The following is a 17812-nucleotide window of genomic DNA, read 5'->3' on the forward strand; positions in this document are numbered from 1 at the left end:
ATTTGAAGACCCCCTGATGAACCCCTAGAGTAGAAACTACAAAATATGACCCCATTTTGGAAACTACGGAATAAGGTGGCAGTTTTTTTGGTACTATTTTAGGGTACATATGGTTTTTGGTTGCTCTATATTACACTTTTTTGAGGCAAGGTAACAAAAATAGCTGTTTTGGCACCATTTGTATATTTTGTTATTTACAATGTTCATCTGACAGGTTAGATCATGTGGTATTTTTATAGCGCAGGTTGTTACGGACGCGACAATACCAAATATGACAATTTTTTTTTGTTTGTTTCAGTTTCACATAATAAAGCATTTAAAAAAAAAATGATTTTTTTAGTGTCTCCATATTCTGAAAGCCATAGTTTCTTTTTTTGGGGGGCAACTGTCTTATGTAGGGTATCATTGTTTTTGGTATGAGATGCCGGTTTGATTGGTACTATTTTGGCGTGCATATGACTTTGTGATCGCTTGCTATTATACTTTATGTAATGTAAGGTGACAAAAAAGGCTTTTTTGACGCCGTTTTATTTTATTTTTTACGGTGTTCACCTGAGAGGTTAGGTCATGTGGTATTTTTATAGAGCCAGTCGATACAGAAGCGGCGATACCTAATATGTTTTTTTACTTTCATTTAGGAAAAGGACGCTTTTTTTTAACTTGAAACTTAATTTTTTTGTAAAACAATATTTTTTTTACTTTAGTTTTTGTCTAACTCTGGAACGTCAACTTTTGGGGGTCTGATCCCCTTTGCAATGCATTACAATAAATTGGCTGTAATTGTATTACTCACTGTTTTCACTTACAGCTTCCTGCCTTTTATTCACAGGACACACAGCACTAGGGAAGGGGTATTGGTGTCTGAAGGGTACTAAGTGCAGCTGATGGGGTTAACTGCAGCTAAGGGGCAAGGGCAGGCACAGCTCACTGGTCACACAGCTCCCCAGGCAGGCTAATCCACAGCTCTGATGTCCTCAGCGCTGGAGACCGAGTATTACAAGCAGCTCCGATGTCCTCAGCACTGGGGGGGGGGGGGGGGGGGGGGAATGTCAGGCTGCAGCTGCGATCTCCTCAGCAATTAGGAGTGTACTGCTGAGGATTTAGGCCCCTTTCACACGGGCGTTGCGGATTAGGTCCGGATGCGCTCAGGGTGCGTTCAGTGAAACTCGCACCACTTTGCAAGAAAGTTCAGTCAGTTTTTTCTGTGATTGCGTTCAGTTAAGTTTTTTCCGCGCGGGTGCAATGTGTTTTGATGTGTTTTTCACGCGCGTCATAAAAAACTGAAGGTTTACAAACATCTCTTAGCAACCATCAGTTTTTCACGCATCATTTTCGTTTCATCATTCACTTCTATGGGGCCAGGGCTGCGTGAAAAACGCAGAATATAGAACATGCTGCGATTTTCACGCAACGCAGAAATGATGCGTGAAAAACAATGCTCATGTACACAGACCCATTGAGATGAATGGGTCAGGATTCAGTGCGGGTGCTATGCGTTCACGTCACGCATTGCACCCGTGCGGAAAACTCGCTCGTGTGAAAGGGGCCTTATAGCACACACTCTGGATCTCCTCAGCACTGTCACAGTAATGACAAAACTGAGGAGATCGGAGTTGAAATAGGCGCCTTTAGCTGTGATTGGTCTGGATTGACTGACCAATCATAGCGATTGTCAGACTGGGACAGCTGTGACTGTCTCTGTCCTAGGTGTTGCGACCAATCACTATTCTGACACTGTGGGCCAGATTTATCATTAGCTCAAGTCAAAAAATTGGAGTGAAAAAGTTGCACATTTTTGCGCAATCGCTAAAACTGCGCAAAAATTTGTGACTTTTATTGGCTCTGCGCTATGCTTGCCAGTTTTCTAAAAGTGGGCGTGTTTTCTTATGCAAATTAATCTCTATACAGATTTACTATTGCAACAATTTAAAAAGTTGCAAAAAATTGCACAATTTCACTCCAGGGAGGACCATGCTTATCTTATGCGACTTTTTAATAGAAGATGCAACTTTTTCGTAAAGACGTGCGACTTTTGTAAAGCCGCTTACTGAAGGATAAACTGCTAACGTCAAACCACGTTTATCACAATATTAAAGGACCATTAATAAATCAGATTTAGCCAAAAGTGACTTTGGGCATATGTAAAAGTGGAGTGAGATGTAAGTGTAATGATAAATCTGGCCCTGTGTGTTTACTCCCAGTGACAGTTTACCTGCAGGATGAGAATGCTCGTCCTGGTGCCTGAAGTACCTACAAGTTAGGACGAGCATTCTCATCCAAGGTCCTGAACATGTTAAATAACATCAGTACAAGGCCTCATGCACAAGATCGTTGTGTGGCCGTTCCGTGCATTGGGGACCGCACTTTGCGGATCAAGACCCATTAAACTTGAATCCGTGCACTTACATCTTCCCCTCACTGTGGCTGTCCGTGGCAACGTTTGGTTGTATGGTGTACATGTGGTGGCAGTGTCCCGGCCTCCGGGCTGACTCCCAGGACACGGTTGCCACCCATGTCGTTGCCTGCGGCAACAGCCACAGTGTGTTTGTTGATTGGGCACTTCCCCTTTAAGTTGTGTTTTCCCTTCTGTGGTTCTGGCCAAGTGACAACCCTTCCATCTCCTGGCACCGCACGCTGAGGGTTTCCCCCATCCTCAGCCGTGACAGAGGCTCCACCTTTAGGAGTCATCCCCGGGCTGAGGACTTAGCAGAGCTACACTAGGGAAAAAAAAATGTTGTGCCCTATTGTTATTAGTCCTTTGCCCGTCCTCTTTTTAACCTTTATTATTACTGGCGGCCCACTAGCTATCTGGTAAATACACCGGTTATTGTTTACTTACCCTGTGAGTTGTTGTATAGCTAGCCTGCTTTAATAAATAGTAAGTTTTAATGGGTCATTCTCTAAAAATGTCTTCTGTTTGGTTTTCACTTGCACATGACCTTTAAATATCTATATACATCTGTTTTTTAATAAGAATACCTATATTAGAACCCCTCATAAATCACCCCATTTTAAAAACTGCACCCTTCAAAGTATTCAAAATGGCATTTAGGGCTTTTTACCCTTTGTGTTTCAAGGGAATTTATTGAAAAATGGAAGTGAAAACTTTAAATGTCATTTATTTTTGCAGATTTTGAATTTTAATAAATTTTTTGAACACTGCAGGCCATAAAATTAAAATGAGGGACAGTAAATAGAATAGATGGCGGCTCACCCTACGCAACTAGTGGACCTATGTGCTCTTGTGCCAGGACTGCCCCACAGTCCTTTGAAGAGATGTATCAAATAAGTATATGGAGTGGTACAGACACTCTATTACCTGAAGCTGCGGAGAGGAGTTTCTATAGGTCGATGTTAATGTTGTAGAATTGTGATGTTTGAATACAGTGTGCGCTGAGACAATATATAATATAAAATATCTATTTATTTAGTTATTAGGACATCCAATTCACATGAATTCCTCAAAATAGGTTAAAACGTGAAAAAATATAGTTAAAAGATCAAAGAACGGTTAAAAAATGAATAAAAATAAAAATGAAGAGTAGTCAAAAAATGGTGAAAAAAATTAAAATAAAATCTGATTATAGTTGAGGGATTATATATAGTCCTGTAGGTATAGTTCATTCATATATACTATCCCAGTGGAGTGCCAGCTGTGAGAAGTGGGGTGGGTTCCACTCTCTGGGTGTTTACACTAGGTATATCCCCTGTGATCCACTGTGTTTGTCTGGATCTTTTGTGGTTTGTGGGAGCCTTTAAGTGTATAAAATAAGTATTTTTAGGCTACTTTCACACTAGCGTTCGGCTGTCCGCTTGTGAGCTCCGTTTGAAGGGGCTCACAAGCGGACCCGAACGCTTCCGTCCAGCCCCAATGCATTCTGAGTGGACGCGGATCCGCTCAGAATGCATCAGTCTGGCGGCGTTCAGCCTCCGCTCCGCTCAGCAGGCGGACACCTGAACGCTGCTTGCAGCGGATCCGTCCAGACTTACAATGTAAGTCAATGGGGACGGATCCGTTTGAAGATGACACAATATGGCTCAATCTTCAAACGGATCCGTCCCCCATTGACTTTCAATGTAAAAGCCTGGACGGATCCGTTCAGGCTAATTTCACACTTAGACATTTTTTTACAATATAATGCAGACGGATCCGTTCTGAATGGAGCCACCGTCTGCATTAATATGAGCGGATCCGTTCAGAACGGATCCGCTCGAACGCTAGTATGAAAGTAGCCTTACCTGGTTTCGTGGTAACAAACAATTTACCGTATCCTCTGCGTCTCTTTCTCCCCCTGTGGGTTAGCGTGCTGGGGCGGCATTGTTTGTCCAGGCCTGAGGTGAGTCCTGTGGACTGCGGCTTGCTTTTGGGTAGTGGATCACGTGTCTGCCGGCGGGTCACGTGGCGTCCCACGTGACCGGAGTACGGCCGGAATTTAAAACTTCTTAGCGCGCTGTTGGTTGATACCGCTTATCCTCTAGTTCATGTGATAGGATGCGGTTTCTGTTAGGGATAATGCTGTAGGGCAGACGCGTTTCGAAGCTGCCTGCTTCTTCCTCAGTGGCTTAACATTATCCCTGGTGTATGCGTCTTTTTATATCCACCTTGGGGGTGTGGCCATGTTGCTGATTGGGGTTGGCTAAAAAGGTGGACCGGAGTTCCATATTGAATGGGTAGTATTGGATAGAGAGCAATACATTCTTTATAATAACAAATAAATGGATGTGTGGTGTATCATTATGTGTATTGTATATTTGATGCAAATAACAGTTTGTTTGGGTATTAAATTCATTCTGCTATAGATTTTACCTTGGAGAGGGTTTGTTGATTCTATTAGTAGTCCACTTCTGTCATATAAGTCTATCTACGTTCAGTGTTTCCAAAAAACGCAGGTGCGTTTTAGTTGCGTTTTTGGTGTGTTTTGTGTCCCTGTTTGTTTCTATCTGGGTGATTCATTAGAACATTGTTCAAGATTGTGCATTTGTCTTTTAATTCTATATTGTCTCAGCGCACACTGTATTCAAACATCACAATTCTACAACATTAACATCGACCTATAGAAACTCCTCTCCGCAGCTTCAGGTGATAGAGTGTCTGCACCACTCCATATACTTACCTGATACATAAAATTAAAATACTCCAAATTTATTACCCTGAATCTGCAGTTTTAGTAATTTCCCATATGTGGCTGTAGACTGCTACGTGACTCAAATACTGGCCTCCGAATTAAAAAAAGCACCATTTTTTTAGGAAGTTTTTAAACACCATTTCAGCTTGCAGAGGACTTGAGCTGTTAAAACACCCCCCCCCCCCCCCCAAGCCCCATTCTGCAAACTACCCCTCTCAAGGAAGGCTTTTTGACTGCTTTTTATTTCATTTTTTTGGAGGGGAAGTGGGCAAAAATTGCTAATTTCTCATAGTTTTGTTTATTTTTTTATGAGGTTCCCCGTGTGGTATACATGATAACTTTCTTCTTCAGGTTGAGAGGATTATGGTGATACCAGATGTATATTGGTTTTTTACTTTTGCATCATAAAATCACTTCTTATTTAAAATAGATCATTTTGCATTGCCATATACTATATCCATAACATTTTTATTTTTCCATCAACGAGTTGGGTGAGGGCTTGTTTTGTTGACGGACACGGTGTAGTTTTAATTGAAACCATTTTGGGGAAATATGACTTTTTGATTTTGATTTTTTTAATACCATTTTTTGGTTGGTGAGGTGGCAAAAAGTAGAAATAACGTGATCATTTTTTTTTTGATCAGGTCATTATAGACGTGGCGACACCCATTATGTGTAGTTTTTTTTTCTTCATTTTTTAACCTATTTTAACTGATTGAGATGGGAGAAGGGTGTTTTTTTTAACTCAAAATTATTTTCTTTTAAATTTTTTTAAGGGAATGTGTAATTTTTTTTTTTATTCCAGTTAAAACCAGATGGCGACACATTTATTTTTAATGTTTACAGATTATTTCATTCTATTTCCTGAACATCATTATGGGGCCTGTCATCTTGCCTGAGCTGTTCTTAACAGCATTTAAAGATATACTTTACGGTAGCTACATGGGCCATAGACACAATGGGCAGGAGCTGAGTCATTAACTTCTATGGAAGAGTTTTCTAGCCATGCTCTGTAGTCTGTGCAGAGGTCAGGAGGGAGCAGTTAAGGCTACCTTCACACTAGCGTTCGGGGCTCCGCTTGTGAGTTCCATTTGAAGGCTCTTACAAGCGGCCCCGAACGGATCCGTCCAGCCCTAATGCATTCTGAGTGGATGCGGATCCGCTCAGAATGCATCAGTCTGGCATCGTCTGTCCTCCGCTCTGCAGCGTTCGGGTGTCCGCCTGGCCGTGCGGAGGCAAACGGATCCGTCCAGAGTTACAATGGAAGTCAATGGGGGCGGATCCGTTCGAAGGTGACACAATATGGTGCATTTTTTCAAACGGATCCGTCCCCCATTGACTTTCAATGTAAAGTCTGGACGGATCCGTCTGAATACAAATTGCACTTAGACTTAGACTTTTTTTGTAAAATATAATGCAGACGGTTCCATCTGAACGGATACCATCGTTTGCATTATAGGAGCGGATCCGTCTGTACAAATACCAGATGGATCCGCTCTGAACGCAAGTGTGAAAGTAGCCTTAGCTGTGATAACACCTACTATGAATGATGGATCGTGTTTTATATGTGGATGATATCTGTCATTGTAATCCTGTTTGTAATGATAAAGAGATAACGGTACAGAACAGGAAATGATGCTCATTGTCAGGCTTAGTGTCCACCGCAAAAACTACAGGATTTTATATTTTTTGTTTAAATATATTAACCTGGAAAGTTAAATATAACATCACCAAAAATTCTTTAAAAATGTTTAACAGAAAAATATTATATAACCACTTCTCAACCGCCTATTGACTATAAACGGGTTTATCGCTGATCTGACATTTCTAAACGTCCTTTCAGAGATGGCAGCTGCACGCTAATCGTGCAGCTGCCGAGTGGGGAGACCGCTGTCAGTGACAGCAGGACACCCCGGAAAGAAAGCAGGGGCTGTTCCTGGGTGTCCCAGGAGAGGCAGGCACTACCAGTAGAAAGAGTGAAGTGCTTATGCCGCTCTACAGAGCACTAGTGAGACCTCATTTGGAGTATTGTGCTCAGTACTGGAGACCATATCTCCAGAAGGATATTGATACTTTGGAGAGAGTTCAGAGAAGAGCTACTAAACTGGTACATGGATTGCAGGATAAAACTTACCAGGAAAGATTAAAGGACCTTAACATGTATAGCTTGGAAGAAAGACGAGACAGAGGGGATATGATAGAAACTTTTAAATACATAAAGGGAATCAACAAGGTAAAAGAGGAGAGAATATTTAAAAGAAGAAAAACTGCTACAAGAGGACATAGTTGTAAATTAGAGGGGCAAAGGTTTAAAAGTAATATCAGGAAGTATTACTTTACTGAGAGAGTAGTGGATGCATGGAATAGCCTTCCTGCAGAAGTGGCAGCTGCAAATACAGCGAAGGAGTTTAAGCATGCATGGGAAAGGCATAAGGCCATCCTTCATATAAGATAGGGCCAGGGGCTATCCATAGCATTCAGTATATTGGGCAGACTAGATGGGCCAAATGGTTCTTATCTGCCGACACATTCTATGTTTCTATGTCCCTGCCTTCTATATCGCTGTATACACCGCGCTCGTTGTATACAGAACAGGAAGCACCATGCCGCTTCCTGTCCCGGCATGGTGGTCATGTGACCGCTGGGGCAGTGCAGGAGGTATCGGGTCTTTCATAGACTTCGATCAGCCCTGCACTGAGGCTGTACAGCCTCTCTGGGGGGTGTATTTCCACTGTAACTGGGGCTACTATGTCAGCCCCAGTTACAGCAGAAATCAATAGTTAACCACCTCCCGACCGCCTAATGCAGGGATGCGTCCCGCGGGCGGCCGGGTTATTCCTCCTAGACGCATCGGCGCGTCATCTCGCGAGAGGCGAGATTTCGCGTGAACGCACACGCACGTTCACAGCAACGTTAAGTTTAGAAGTTGATCTACAGCCTGCCAGCAGCGATCATTCGCTGGCAGGCTGTAGATGCGATTTTCTTTTACCCCAAAAAGGTATATTAGATGCTGTTTTGTTAATAGCGTCTAATATACCTGCTACCTGGTCCTCTGGTAGTCCCTTTTGCTTGGATCGACCACAAGAGGACACAGGCAGCTCTGTAAGTAGCACCAATCACCACACTACACTACACCCCCCCCCTGTCACTTATTAACCCCTGATCACCCCATATAGACTCCCTGATCACCCCCCTGTCATTGATCACCCCCTTGTAAGGCTCAATTCAGACATCCGTATGCATTTTGCGGATCCGCACATTGCCAGAACTATATAGAAAATGCCTTTTCTTGTCCGCAATTGCGGACAAGAATAGGACATGTTCTATAGGCTCTACAAAAAACGCAGTGTTCGTCCGATCAGGCCTGATCTTGTGCACACACTTGCGTTCAGTCCGCGCCACCGCAGTGACAGACTTATTTTTTTCTGATCACTGCAAAAACACAGAAAAATCGCTGCGGCGCTATAAAGATCAATTTGGAGGGGCATGGCGAGTTCATAGAAGATTTTTTTTTTTGGCACAAGTTAGCGGAAATTATTATTATTATTTTTTCTTACAAAGTCTCATATTCCACTAACTTGTGACAAAAAATTAAATCTCACATGAACTCACCATACCCCTCACGGAATCCAAATGCGTAAAATTGCCCTGTGAAATCCTAAAAGTACTCATTGGAATTTGGGCCCCTTTGCGCATCTTTGCTGCCAAAAAGTGTCACACATGTGGTATCACCGTACTCAGGAGAAGTAGGGCAATGTGGTTTGGGGTGTCTTTTTACATATACCCATGCTGGGTGAGAGAAATATCTCAGTAAGGCTTCGTTCACATCACCGTTCAGCCTTTCCGATCTCCTGCTCCGTTTAGGGGCAGGAGAACGGAAAGGACGGATAAGCACATAACTGACGCCAAACTGAGTCAAGCGGAGCCCTTAGGACCCCATAGACTATAATGGGGTCCGTTATGTTTCCGCTCAGAAGATGATTTTTAAGCGGAGACAAAAGTCCTGCATGCACAACTTTTGTCTCCGCTTAAAAATCATCTTCTGAGCAGAAACATAACAGTCCCATTATTGTCTATGGGGTCCTCAGGCTCCGTTTGACTAAGTTTGGCGTCAGTTATGTGCTTATCCGTGCTTTCCGTTCTCCTGCCCCTAAACGGAGCAGGAGAACGGAAAGGCTGAACGGTGATGTGAACGAAGCCTAAATTGACAACCTTGTATAATTTTTTTTAATAAGTTGTCATTTACAGCGATATTTCTCACACACAGTGTGGGTATATGTAAAAATACACCCCAAAACAAATTGCCCTACTTCTTCTGAGTACGGTGATACCACATGTGTGACACTTTTTTGCTGCCTAGGTGCGCAAAGGGGCCCAAATTCCAATGAGTACCTTTTAGGAGGGCATTTTTAGACATTTGGATTCCAGACTTCTTCTCACACTTTAGGGCCCCTAAAATGCCAGGGCAGTATAAATACCCCACATGTGACCCCATTTTGGAAATAAGACACCCCAAGGTATTCCGTGAGGGGCATGGTGAGTTCATGTAAAATTAAATTAGTGGAATATGAGACTTTGTAAGAAAAAAAATATATAAAAAAATGCATTTTCCGCTAACTTGTGGCAAAAAAAAAACTTTATGAACTCGCCATGCAATTGCAGACAAGAATAGGACATGTTCTATAGGCTCTACAAAAAACGCAGTGTTGGCCTGATCTTGTGCGTACACTTGTGTTCAGTCTGCCCCACCGCAGTGACAGAAAATATATTTTTTTCTGATCACTGCAAAAACACCGTAAAATCGCTGCTATAAAGATCACTTTTAAAGGGCATGGCAAGTTCATAGAAGATTTTTATTTTTTTTGGCACAAGTTAGCGGAAATTGTTTTTTTTTTTGTTTTTTCTTACAAAGTCTCATATTCCACTAACTTGTGACAAAAAATAAAATCTCACATGAACTCACCATACCCCTCACGGAATCCAAATGCATAACATTTTTTAGACATTTATATTCCAGACTTCTTCTCACGCTTTAGGGCCCCTAAAATGCCAGGGCAGTATAAATACCCCACACATTTCGGAAAGTAGACACCCCAAGGTATTCGCTGAGGGGCATATTGAGTCCATTAAAGATTGAACTTTTTGTCACAAGTTAGCGGAAAGGGAGACTTTGTGAGAAAAAAACTAAAATAAATAAATCATTTTCCGCTAACTTGTGCCCAAAATTTTTTTTGATGAACTCGCCATGCCCCTCACGGAATACCTTGGGGTGTCTTCTTTCAAAAATGGGGTCACATGTGGGGTATTTATACTGCCCAGGCATTTTAGGGGTCCTAAAGCGTGAGAAGAAGTCTGGAATCCAAATGCCTAAAAATGCCCTCCTAAAAGGTACTCATTGGAATTTGGGCCCCTTTGCGCACCTAGGCTGCAAAAAAGTGTCACACATGTGGTATCGCCATACTCAGGAGAAGTTGGGCAATATGTTTTAGGGTGTATTTTTACGTATATTTGTCTTTTAGAGAGATATTTCTCTCACCCAGCATGGGGATATGTAAAAAGACACCCCAAAACACATTGCCCTACTTCTCCCGAGTACGGCGATACCACATGTGTGACACTTTTTTGCAGCCAAGATGCGCAAAGGGGCCCAAATTCCAATAAGTACTTTCAGGATTTGAGTACTTTCAGGATTTCACAGGGCATTTTTACGCATTTGGATTTCAAACTACTTCTCACGCTTTAGGGCCCCTAAAATGCAAGGGCAGTATAAATACCCCACATGTGACCCCATTTTGGAAAGAAGACACCCCAAGGTATTCCGTGAGGGGTATGGTGAGTTCATGTAAAATTAAATTTTTTGTCACAAGTTAGTGGAATATGAGACTTTGTAAGAAGAAAAAAATCAAAAAAATTATCATTTTCCGCTAACTTGTGCCAAAAAATAAAAACTTCCATGAACTCACTATGCCCATCAGCGAATACCTTAGGGTGTCTACTTTCCGAAATGGGGTCATTTGTGGGGTGTTTCTACTGTCTGGGCATTGTAGAACCTCAGGAAACATGACAGGTGCTCAGAAAGTCAGAGCTGCTTTAAAATGCGGAAATTCACATTTTTGTACCAGTTTGTAAACGCTATAACTTTTGCGCAAACCAATAAATATATACTTATTGCATTTTTTTATCAAAGACATGTAGAACAATAAATTTAGAGAAAAATTTACATAGAAATGTAGTTTTATTTGAAAAATTTTACAACTGAAATTGAAAAATGTCATTTTTTTGCAAAAATTTCAGTCAATTTTGATTAATAAAAAAAGTAAAACAATGAAATACCACCAAATGAAAGCTCTATTAGTGAGAAGAAAAGGAGGTAAAATTAATTTGGGCGGTAAGTTGTATGACCGACAATAAACCGTGAAAGTAGTGCAGTGCAGAATTGTAAAAAGTTGTCTGGTCATTAAGGGGGTTTAAGCTAGGGGGGCTGAGGTGGTTAATAAAAAATAAAGAAGTTACATGTCCCCCAGAGGTCTTGTATGACCTTATTGGGGACACAAAGTGTAAAAAAAAAAAAAAAAAAAGTGTTTTGAAAAAGAAAATGTTAAAAATAGAAGAAAAAAAAGACATATTTGGCATCACCACATCCGCAACGACCAGCTCTATAATAATATCATATGATCTACCTCATCAGGTGAACAGCGTAAAAAAAATTAAAAAAAAGTTAACATTAAGCGCAAACTGATTTTTTTGTTAGCCCCCCATAATGTTAATCAAAAATTCGTATGTACCCCAAAATGGTAGTTATAAAAATGTCACCTCATCCTGCAAAAAATGAGCACCCACACAAGACCATAGCCAGGAAAATAAAACAAATATGGCTCTAAGAAAATTGCAACACAAAAACATGTTTTTTTTTCTAAAAATCCTCTTATTGTGGAAAACATTAAAAAAAAAAAAAAAAGACATTTGGTATTGTCTCATCTGTAACAATTAGCTCTACAAAAATATCACATGATCGACCCCATCAAGTGAACTGTGTAAAAAAATAAAATAAAATTATGCCAAAACAGCTTTTTTGTTTGTCACCTCACCAAAAAACATAATATCAATCAATCAAAAAGTCGTATGTACCTCAAAAATGGTAGCAATAATAACGTCACCTCTTCCCGGAAAAAACAAGCCCTACACGAGATTACAGCCAGAAAAATGAAAAAAATAACAATATGGCTCTAAGAATAAGAAAATGCCAACACAAAAACTTTTTTTTTTCCCAAAAATGTTTTTATTGTGTAAAACGTAAAAAAATAAAAATAAAAAAGACAGACAGACAGACATATTTGGTATTGTTTCATCCACAATGACCGGATCTATAAAAATATCACATGATCTACCCAATCAATTAAAACTGTATTAAAAAAATAAAAATAGAAAAATTACACCAGTTTTTTTTGCGACTTCACCTCCCCAAAAAATGAGATAAAAAGCAACTAGAAAGTCAAATGTACCCCAAAATTGTGCCAATCAAAACTACAGCTTGTCCCGCACAAATAGCCCTCACGCAGCTAATTCAACAAAAACAAAAAAGTTATCGCTCTTAACCCCTTAAGGACTTGTGATGACTTTACATTCCCCATATGTCTACTTCATGTTTCAATTATTTTGGGAATGATATTTTATTTTTTGGGGATGTTACAAGGCTTAGAAGTTTAGAAGCAAATCTTGAAATTTTTCAGAAATTTACAAAAACTAAATTTTTAGGGACCAGTTCAGTTCTGAAGTCGCTTTGCGAGGCTTACATAATAGAAACCACCCAAAAATGACCCCATCTAAGAAACTACACCCCTCAAGGTATTCAAAACTGATTTTACATACGTTGTTAACCCTTTAGGTGTTGCACAAGAGTTATTGGCAAATGGGGATGAAATTTGAGAATTTCATTTTTCTGTCTAATATTTCATTTTTACCCATTTTTTCCACTAACAAAGCAAGGGTTAACAGCCAAACAAGACTGTATCTTTATTGCCCTGACTCTGCCGTTTACATAAACACCCAATATGTGGCCGTGAATTACTGTACGGCCACACAGCGGGGCGTAGAGTGAAACTCCCTAAAAGTGACCCCATTTTGGAAACTACGGGATAAGGTGGCATTTTTTTGGGCAGTATTTTTAGGGTAAATATAATTTTTGCTTGCTCTATATTACATTTTTGTGAGGCAAGGTTACCAAAAATTGAAATTCTGATATTTCATCTCCATTTGCCATTAACTGTTGAGGAACACCTAAAGGGTTAATAAAGTTTGTATAATCAGTTTTGAATACTTTGAGGGGTGTAGTTTCTTAGATGGGGTCACTTTTAGGAAATTTTTACTCTAGGGGGGCATCAGGGGGGCTTCAAAAGGGATATGGTGTCAATAAAAAAGGCCATCAAAATCGGCCTTCCAGAAACCATGTCGGTCCTTTCCTTTTGCAGCCTCCATTTTACTGATACAGCAGTTTACGACCACAAATGTGGCGTTTCTGTAAACTGCAGTATCAGGGTAATAAATTTAAACTTTTGTTTGGTTGTTAACCCTTGTTTTGTTACCGGAAAAAACTGACTGAAATAGAAAAGTGCCAAAAATAGCGGTTTTGGCACAATTTTTTTTTTTTTTTACCGTGTTAATCTGGGTAGTTAGGTCATGGGATATTGTTATAGAGATTCTTACAGACGCGGCAATATCTAATAAGTCAACTTTTTTTTTTTACAATTATTTAGGTTTTTGACTATATTATCTTTTTTGATACAATTTTTTTTGGGGTATCTCTAAAGTCTAAGTGTCATTTTTGTTATTTTCTTTTATCCAATTATCTTATGTGGGGGCTCATTTTTTGCGGGATGAGCGGACGGTTTTATTGGCACTATTTTGGGGGCTATATGACTTTTTGATCGCTTGCTATTAAACTTTTGTTATGTAAGGTGACAAAAGAAATTATTATATTTTTTTGACTGTGTTAATCTGGGGAGTTGGGTCATGGGGTATTTTTATAGAGGAGAATCTTACGGACGCGGCGATACCTAATAAGTCTTTATTATAACTATTTTTACAATTATTTAGGTTTTAGACTATATTATCCTTTTTGATACCCTAAAAAATTTTTTGTATCTCTAAAGTCTAAGAGTCATTTTCTATTTTTTTATTTTATCCGATTATCTTATGTGGGGGCTAATTTTTTGCGGGATGAGACGACAGTTTTATTGGCACTATATGACTTTTTGATCGCTTGCTATTAAACTTTTTATTATGTAAGGTGACCGTGTTAATCTGGGGGGTTAGGTCATGGGGCATTTTTATAGAGGAGATTATTACCGACGCGGCAATACCTAATATGTCTACTTTTAATAAATTATTTTAGTTTTTTTGGGTGTCTCAAGTCTGAGAACCAGTTTTTTTTTATCCGATGTCAGTGCTAAATTGGGATATAAATTTAGTACTCCATGGAAGTGTGATACTCCCTGAAGCAACAGTCAATGCAGAGGCCCGGATGATCGGGGCATGTGTCGCACTGAGTAGTCGTGTCCTTCCGTATCCCCCTCCTGCGACACACTCTGCACTTTTTTTGGGTTCGTCACTTCTTTCCAGTATGGGGGACCACACCTGGAAAGTGTTGGCCAGGGACGATCCGGGCGCCTACAGTTCCCGAGGTACTCCGGCCTGCTCTTTCCCGGTCCGAAAAGATCAGGGCCTTGAGGACTGCCTCATAGAACTGGAGGAATGTCCCTGTGCTGCCAGCGCTTCGGGATAGTACAAAAGAGTTGTACATGGCAACCTGTACCAAGTAGACCGCAACTTTTTTGTACCATGCCCGGGTTTTCGCATGGCGTTATATGGCTTGAGGACTTGATCCGAGAGATCAACTCCTCCCATATACCGATTGTAGGCGACGATACAATCGGGCTTGAGGACCGTTGCCGCGTTACCTCGCACAGGGACAGGTGTGATGCCGTTACCATGAATTGTGGACAGCATAAGGACATCCCTCTTGTCCTTATACCTGACCAGCAACAGGTTTCCAGTGGTAAGGGCACGGGTCTCACCCCTGGGGATAGGTACCTGGAGGGGGTGGGCAGGGAGGCCGCGTTGATTTTTCCGCACGGTCCCACAAGCGGACGTGGATCTGGCGGCAAGGGACTGGAACAAGGGGATACTGGTATAAAAGTTATCCACGTACAGGTGGTAACCCTTATCCAGCAGTGGGTGCATAAGGTCCCACATAAGTTTCCCGGTAACACCTAGAGTGGGGGGACATTCTGGGGGTTGAATCCGGGACTCTTGCCCCTCGTATACACAAAATTTGTAAGTGTACCCTGAGGTACTCTCACAAATTTTGTATAGCTTCACGCCATACCTCGCCCGCTTGGAAGGCACATACTGGCGGAAAATGAGTCTCCCCTTGAACGCAATGAGAGACTCATCAACCACGACCTCCCTTCCAGGTACATAGGCCTCCATGAATTTGGGCCTAAAGTGATCGATGACCGGCCGTATCTTATACAGACGGTCATGGGCAGGATCACCTCGGGGGGGACATGCTGCATTATCGGAATAATGCAGACATTTCCGGATGGCCTCAAACCGGGAGCGTGTCATGGCCGTACTGTAAAGTGGGGTCTGGTATAGGACGTCCCCACTCCAGTACAGCCTGGCACTGGGTTTCTTGACCAGGCCCATATGCAGCACGAGGCCCCAAAATGTCCTCATTTCGGCTGCACTGACCGGCGTCCAGCCACCAGGCCTGGCCAAAAAGGAGCCCGGGTGTTGAGCGACGAACTGTTGGGCGTACAGATTCGTCTGCTCCACCATCAGATTTACCAGTGGGTCACGACATCCATATATAAAAAAATTTCAAAATGTATTGTTCTACATGTCTTTGATAAAAAAAAATGTTTGGGTAAAAAAAAAAATGGTTTGGGTAAAAGCTATAGCGTTTACAACTATGGTACAAAAATGTGAATTTCCGCTTTTTGAAGCAGCTCTGACTTTCTGAGCACCTGTCATGTTTCCTGAGGTTCTACAATGCCCAGACGGTAAAAAAAAAAAAACACAAATGACCCCATTTCGGAAAGTAGACACCCTAAGGTATTCGCTGATGGGCAAAGTGAGTTCATAGAACTTTTTATTTTTTGTCACAAGTTAGCGGAAAATGATTATTTATTTTTTTTCCTTACAAAGTCTCACATTCCACTAACTTGTGGCAAAAAATAAAAACTTCCATGAACTCACTATGCCCATCACAAAATACCTTGGGGGGTCTTCTTTCCAAAATGGGGTCACTTGTGGGGTAGTTATACTGCCCTGGCATTCTAGGGGCCCAAATGTGTGGTAAGTAGTTTGAAATCAAAATCTGTAAAAAATGGCCAGTGAAATCCTAAAGGTACTCTTTGGAATGTGTGCCCCTTTGCCCACCTAGGCTGCAAAAAAGTGTCACACATCTGGTATCGCCGTACTCAGGAAAAGTTGGGGAATGTGTTTTGGGGTGTCATTTTACATATACCCATGCTGGGTGAGAGAAATATCTCTGCAAAAGACAACTTTTCCCATTTTTTTATACAAAGTTGGCATTTGACCAAAATATTTATCTCACCCAGCATGGGTATATGTAAAATGACACCCCAAAACACATTGCCCAACTTCTCCTGAGTACGGCGATACCACATGTGTGACACTGTTTTGCAGCCTAGATGCGCAAAGGGGCCCAAATTCCTTTTAGGAGGGCATTTTTTGACATTTGTATCCCAGACTTCTTCTCACGCTTTAGGGCCCCTAAAATGCCAGGGCAGTATAAATACCCCACATGTGACCCCATTTTGGAAAGAAGACACCCCAAGGTATTCAATGAGGGGGATGGCGTGTTCATAGAAATTAATTTTTTTGGGGCACAAGTTAGCGGAAATTGTTTTTTTTTTTTTGTTTTTTCTCACAAAGTCTCCCTTTTCCGCTAACTTGGGACAAAAATGTCAATCTTTCATGGACTCAATATGCCACTCACGGAATACCTTGGGGTGCCTTCTTTCCGAAATGTGGTCACATGTGGGGTATTTATACTGCCCTGGCATTTTAGGGGCCCTAAAGCGTGAGAAGAAGTCTGGAATTTAAATGTCTAAAAAATGTTACGTATTTGGATTCCGTGAGGGGTATGGCGAGTTCATTTGAGATTTTATTTTTTGACACAAGTTAGTGCAGTGCTTCTCAAATAGTGGGGCGCGCCCCGCAGGGGGGGAGGCCAGGCTCCGTAAAGGGGGGCTCGTTCAGGGCCGGCCTTTGGGGTGTGCGGCAGTGTAATATGCGGCAGGGAGATGAGCGCTTCCATTGTGGAAGCGCTCATCTCCCTTCCTCTGATCAGAGGCCGGCGCAGTACGGAGCGGGGGCCGGGGGAGAGACTGGGAGGAGGAGCTGGGGGCCGGCAATAGCGGTGGGGTCACTGCACTATAGCCCCGCCCCACCGCTCCCTCCGGTATACTAGTAATAGTACCGTATATCCGAATTTCTTCTGTATAATGCCGGCAGGCAGGCCGGGCGGCCGGCGCGTCCCTCAGTGATGTCACGTGCCTGCGCCGCCTGCTTTATGAATGAAGCAGGCGGTGCAGACAAGTGACGTCACTGAGGGACACGCCGGCCGCCCGGCCCACCTGCCGGCATTATACAGAAGA

The sequence above is a fragment of the Bufo gargarizans genome, chromosome 2 (genome assembly GCF_014858855.1).
Source record: "Bufo gargarizans isolate SCDJY-AF-19 chromosome 2, ASM1485885v1, whole genome shotgun sequence".
NCBI lineage: Eukaryota > Metazoa > Chordata > Amphibia > Anura > Bufonidae > Bufo > Bufo gargarizans.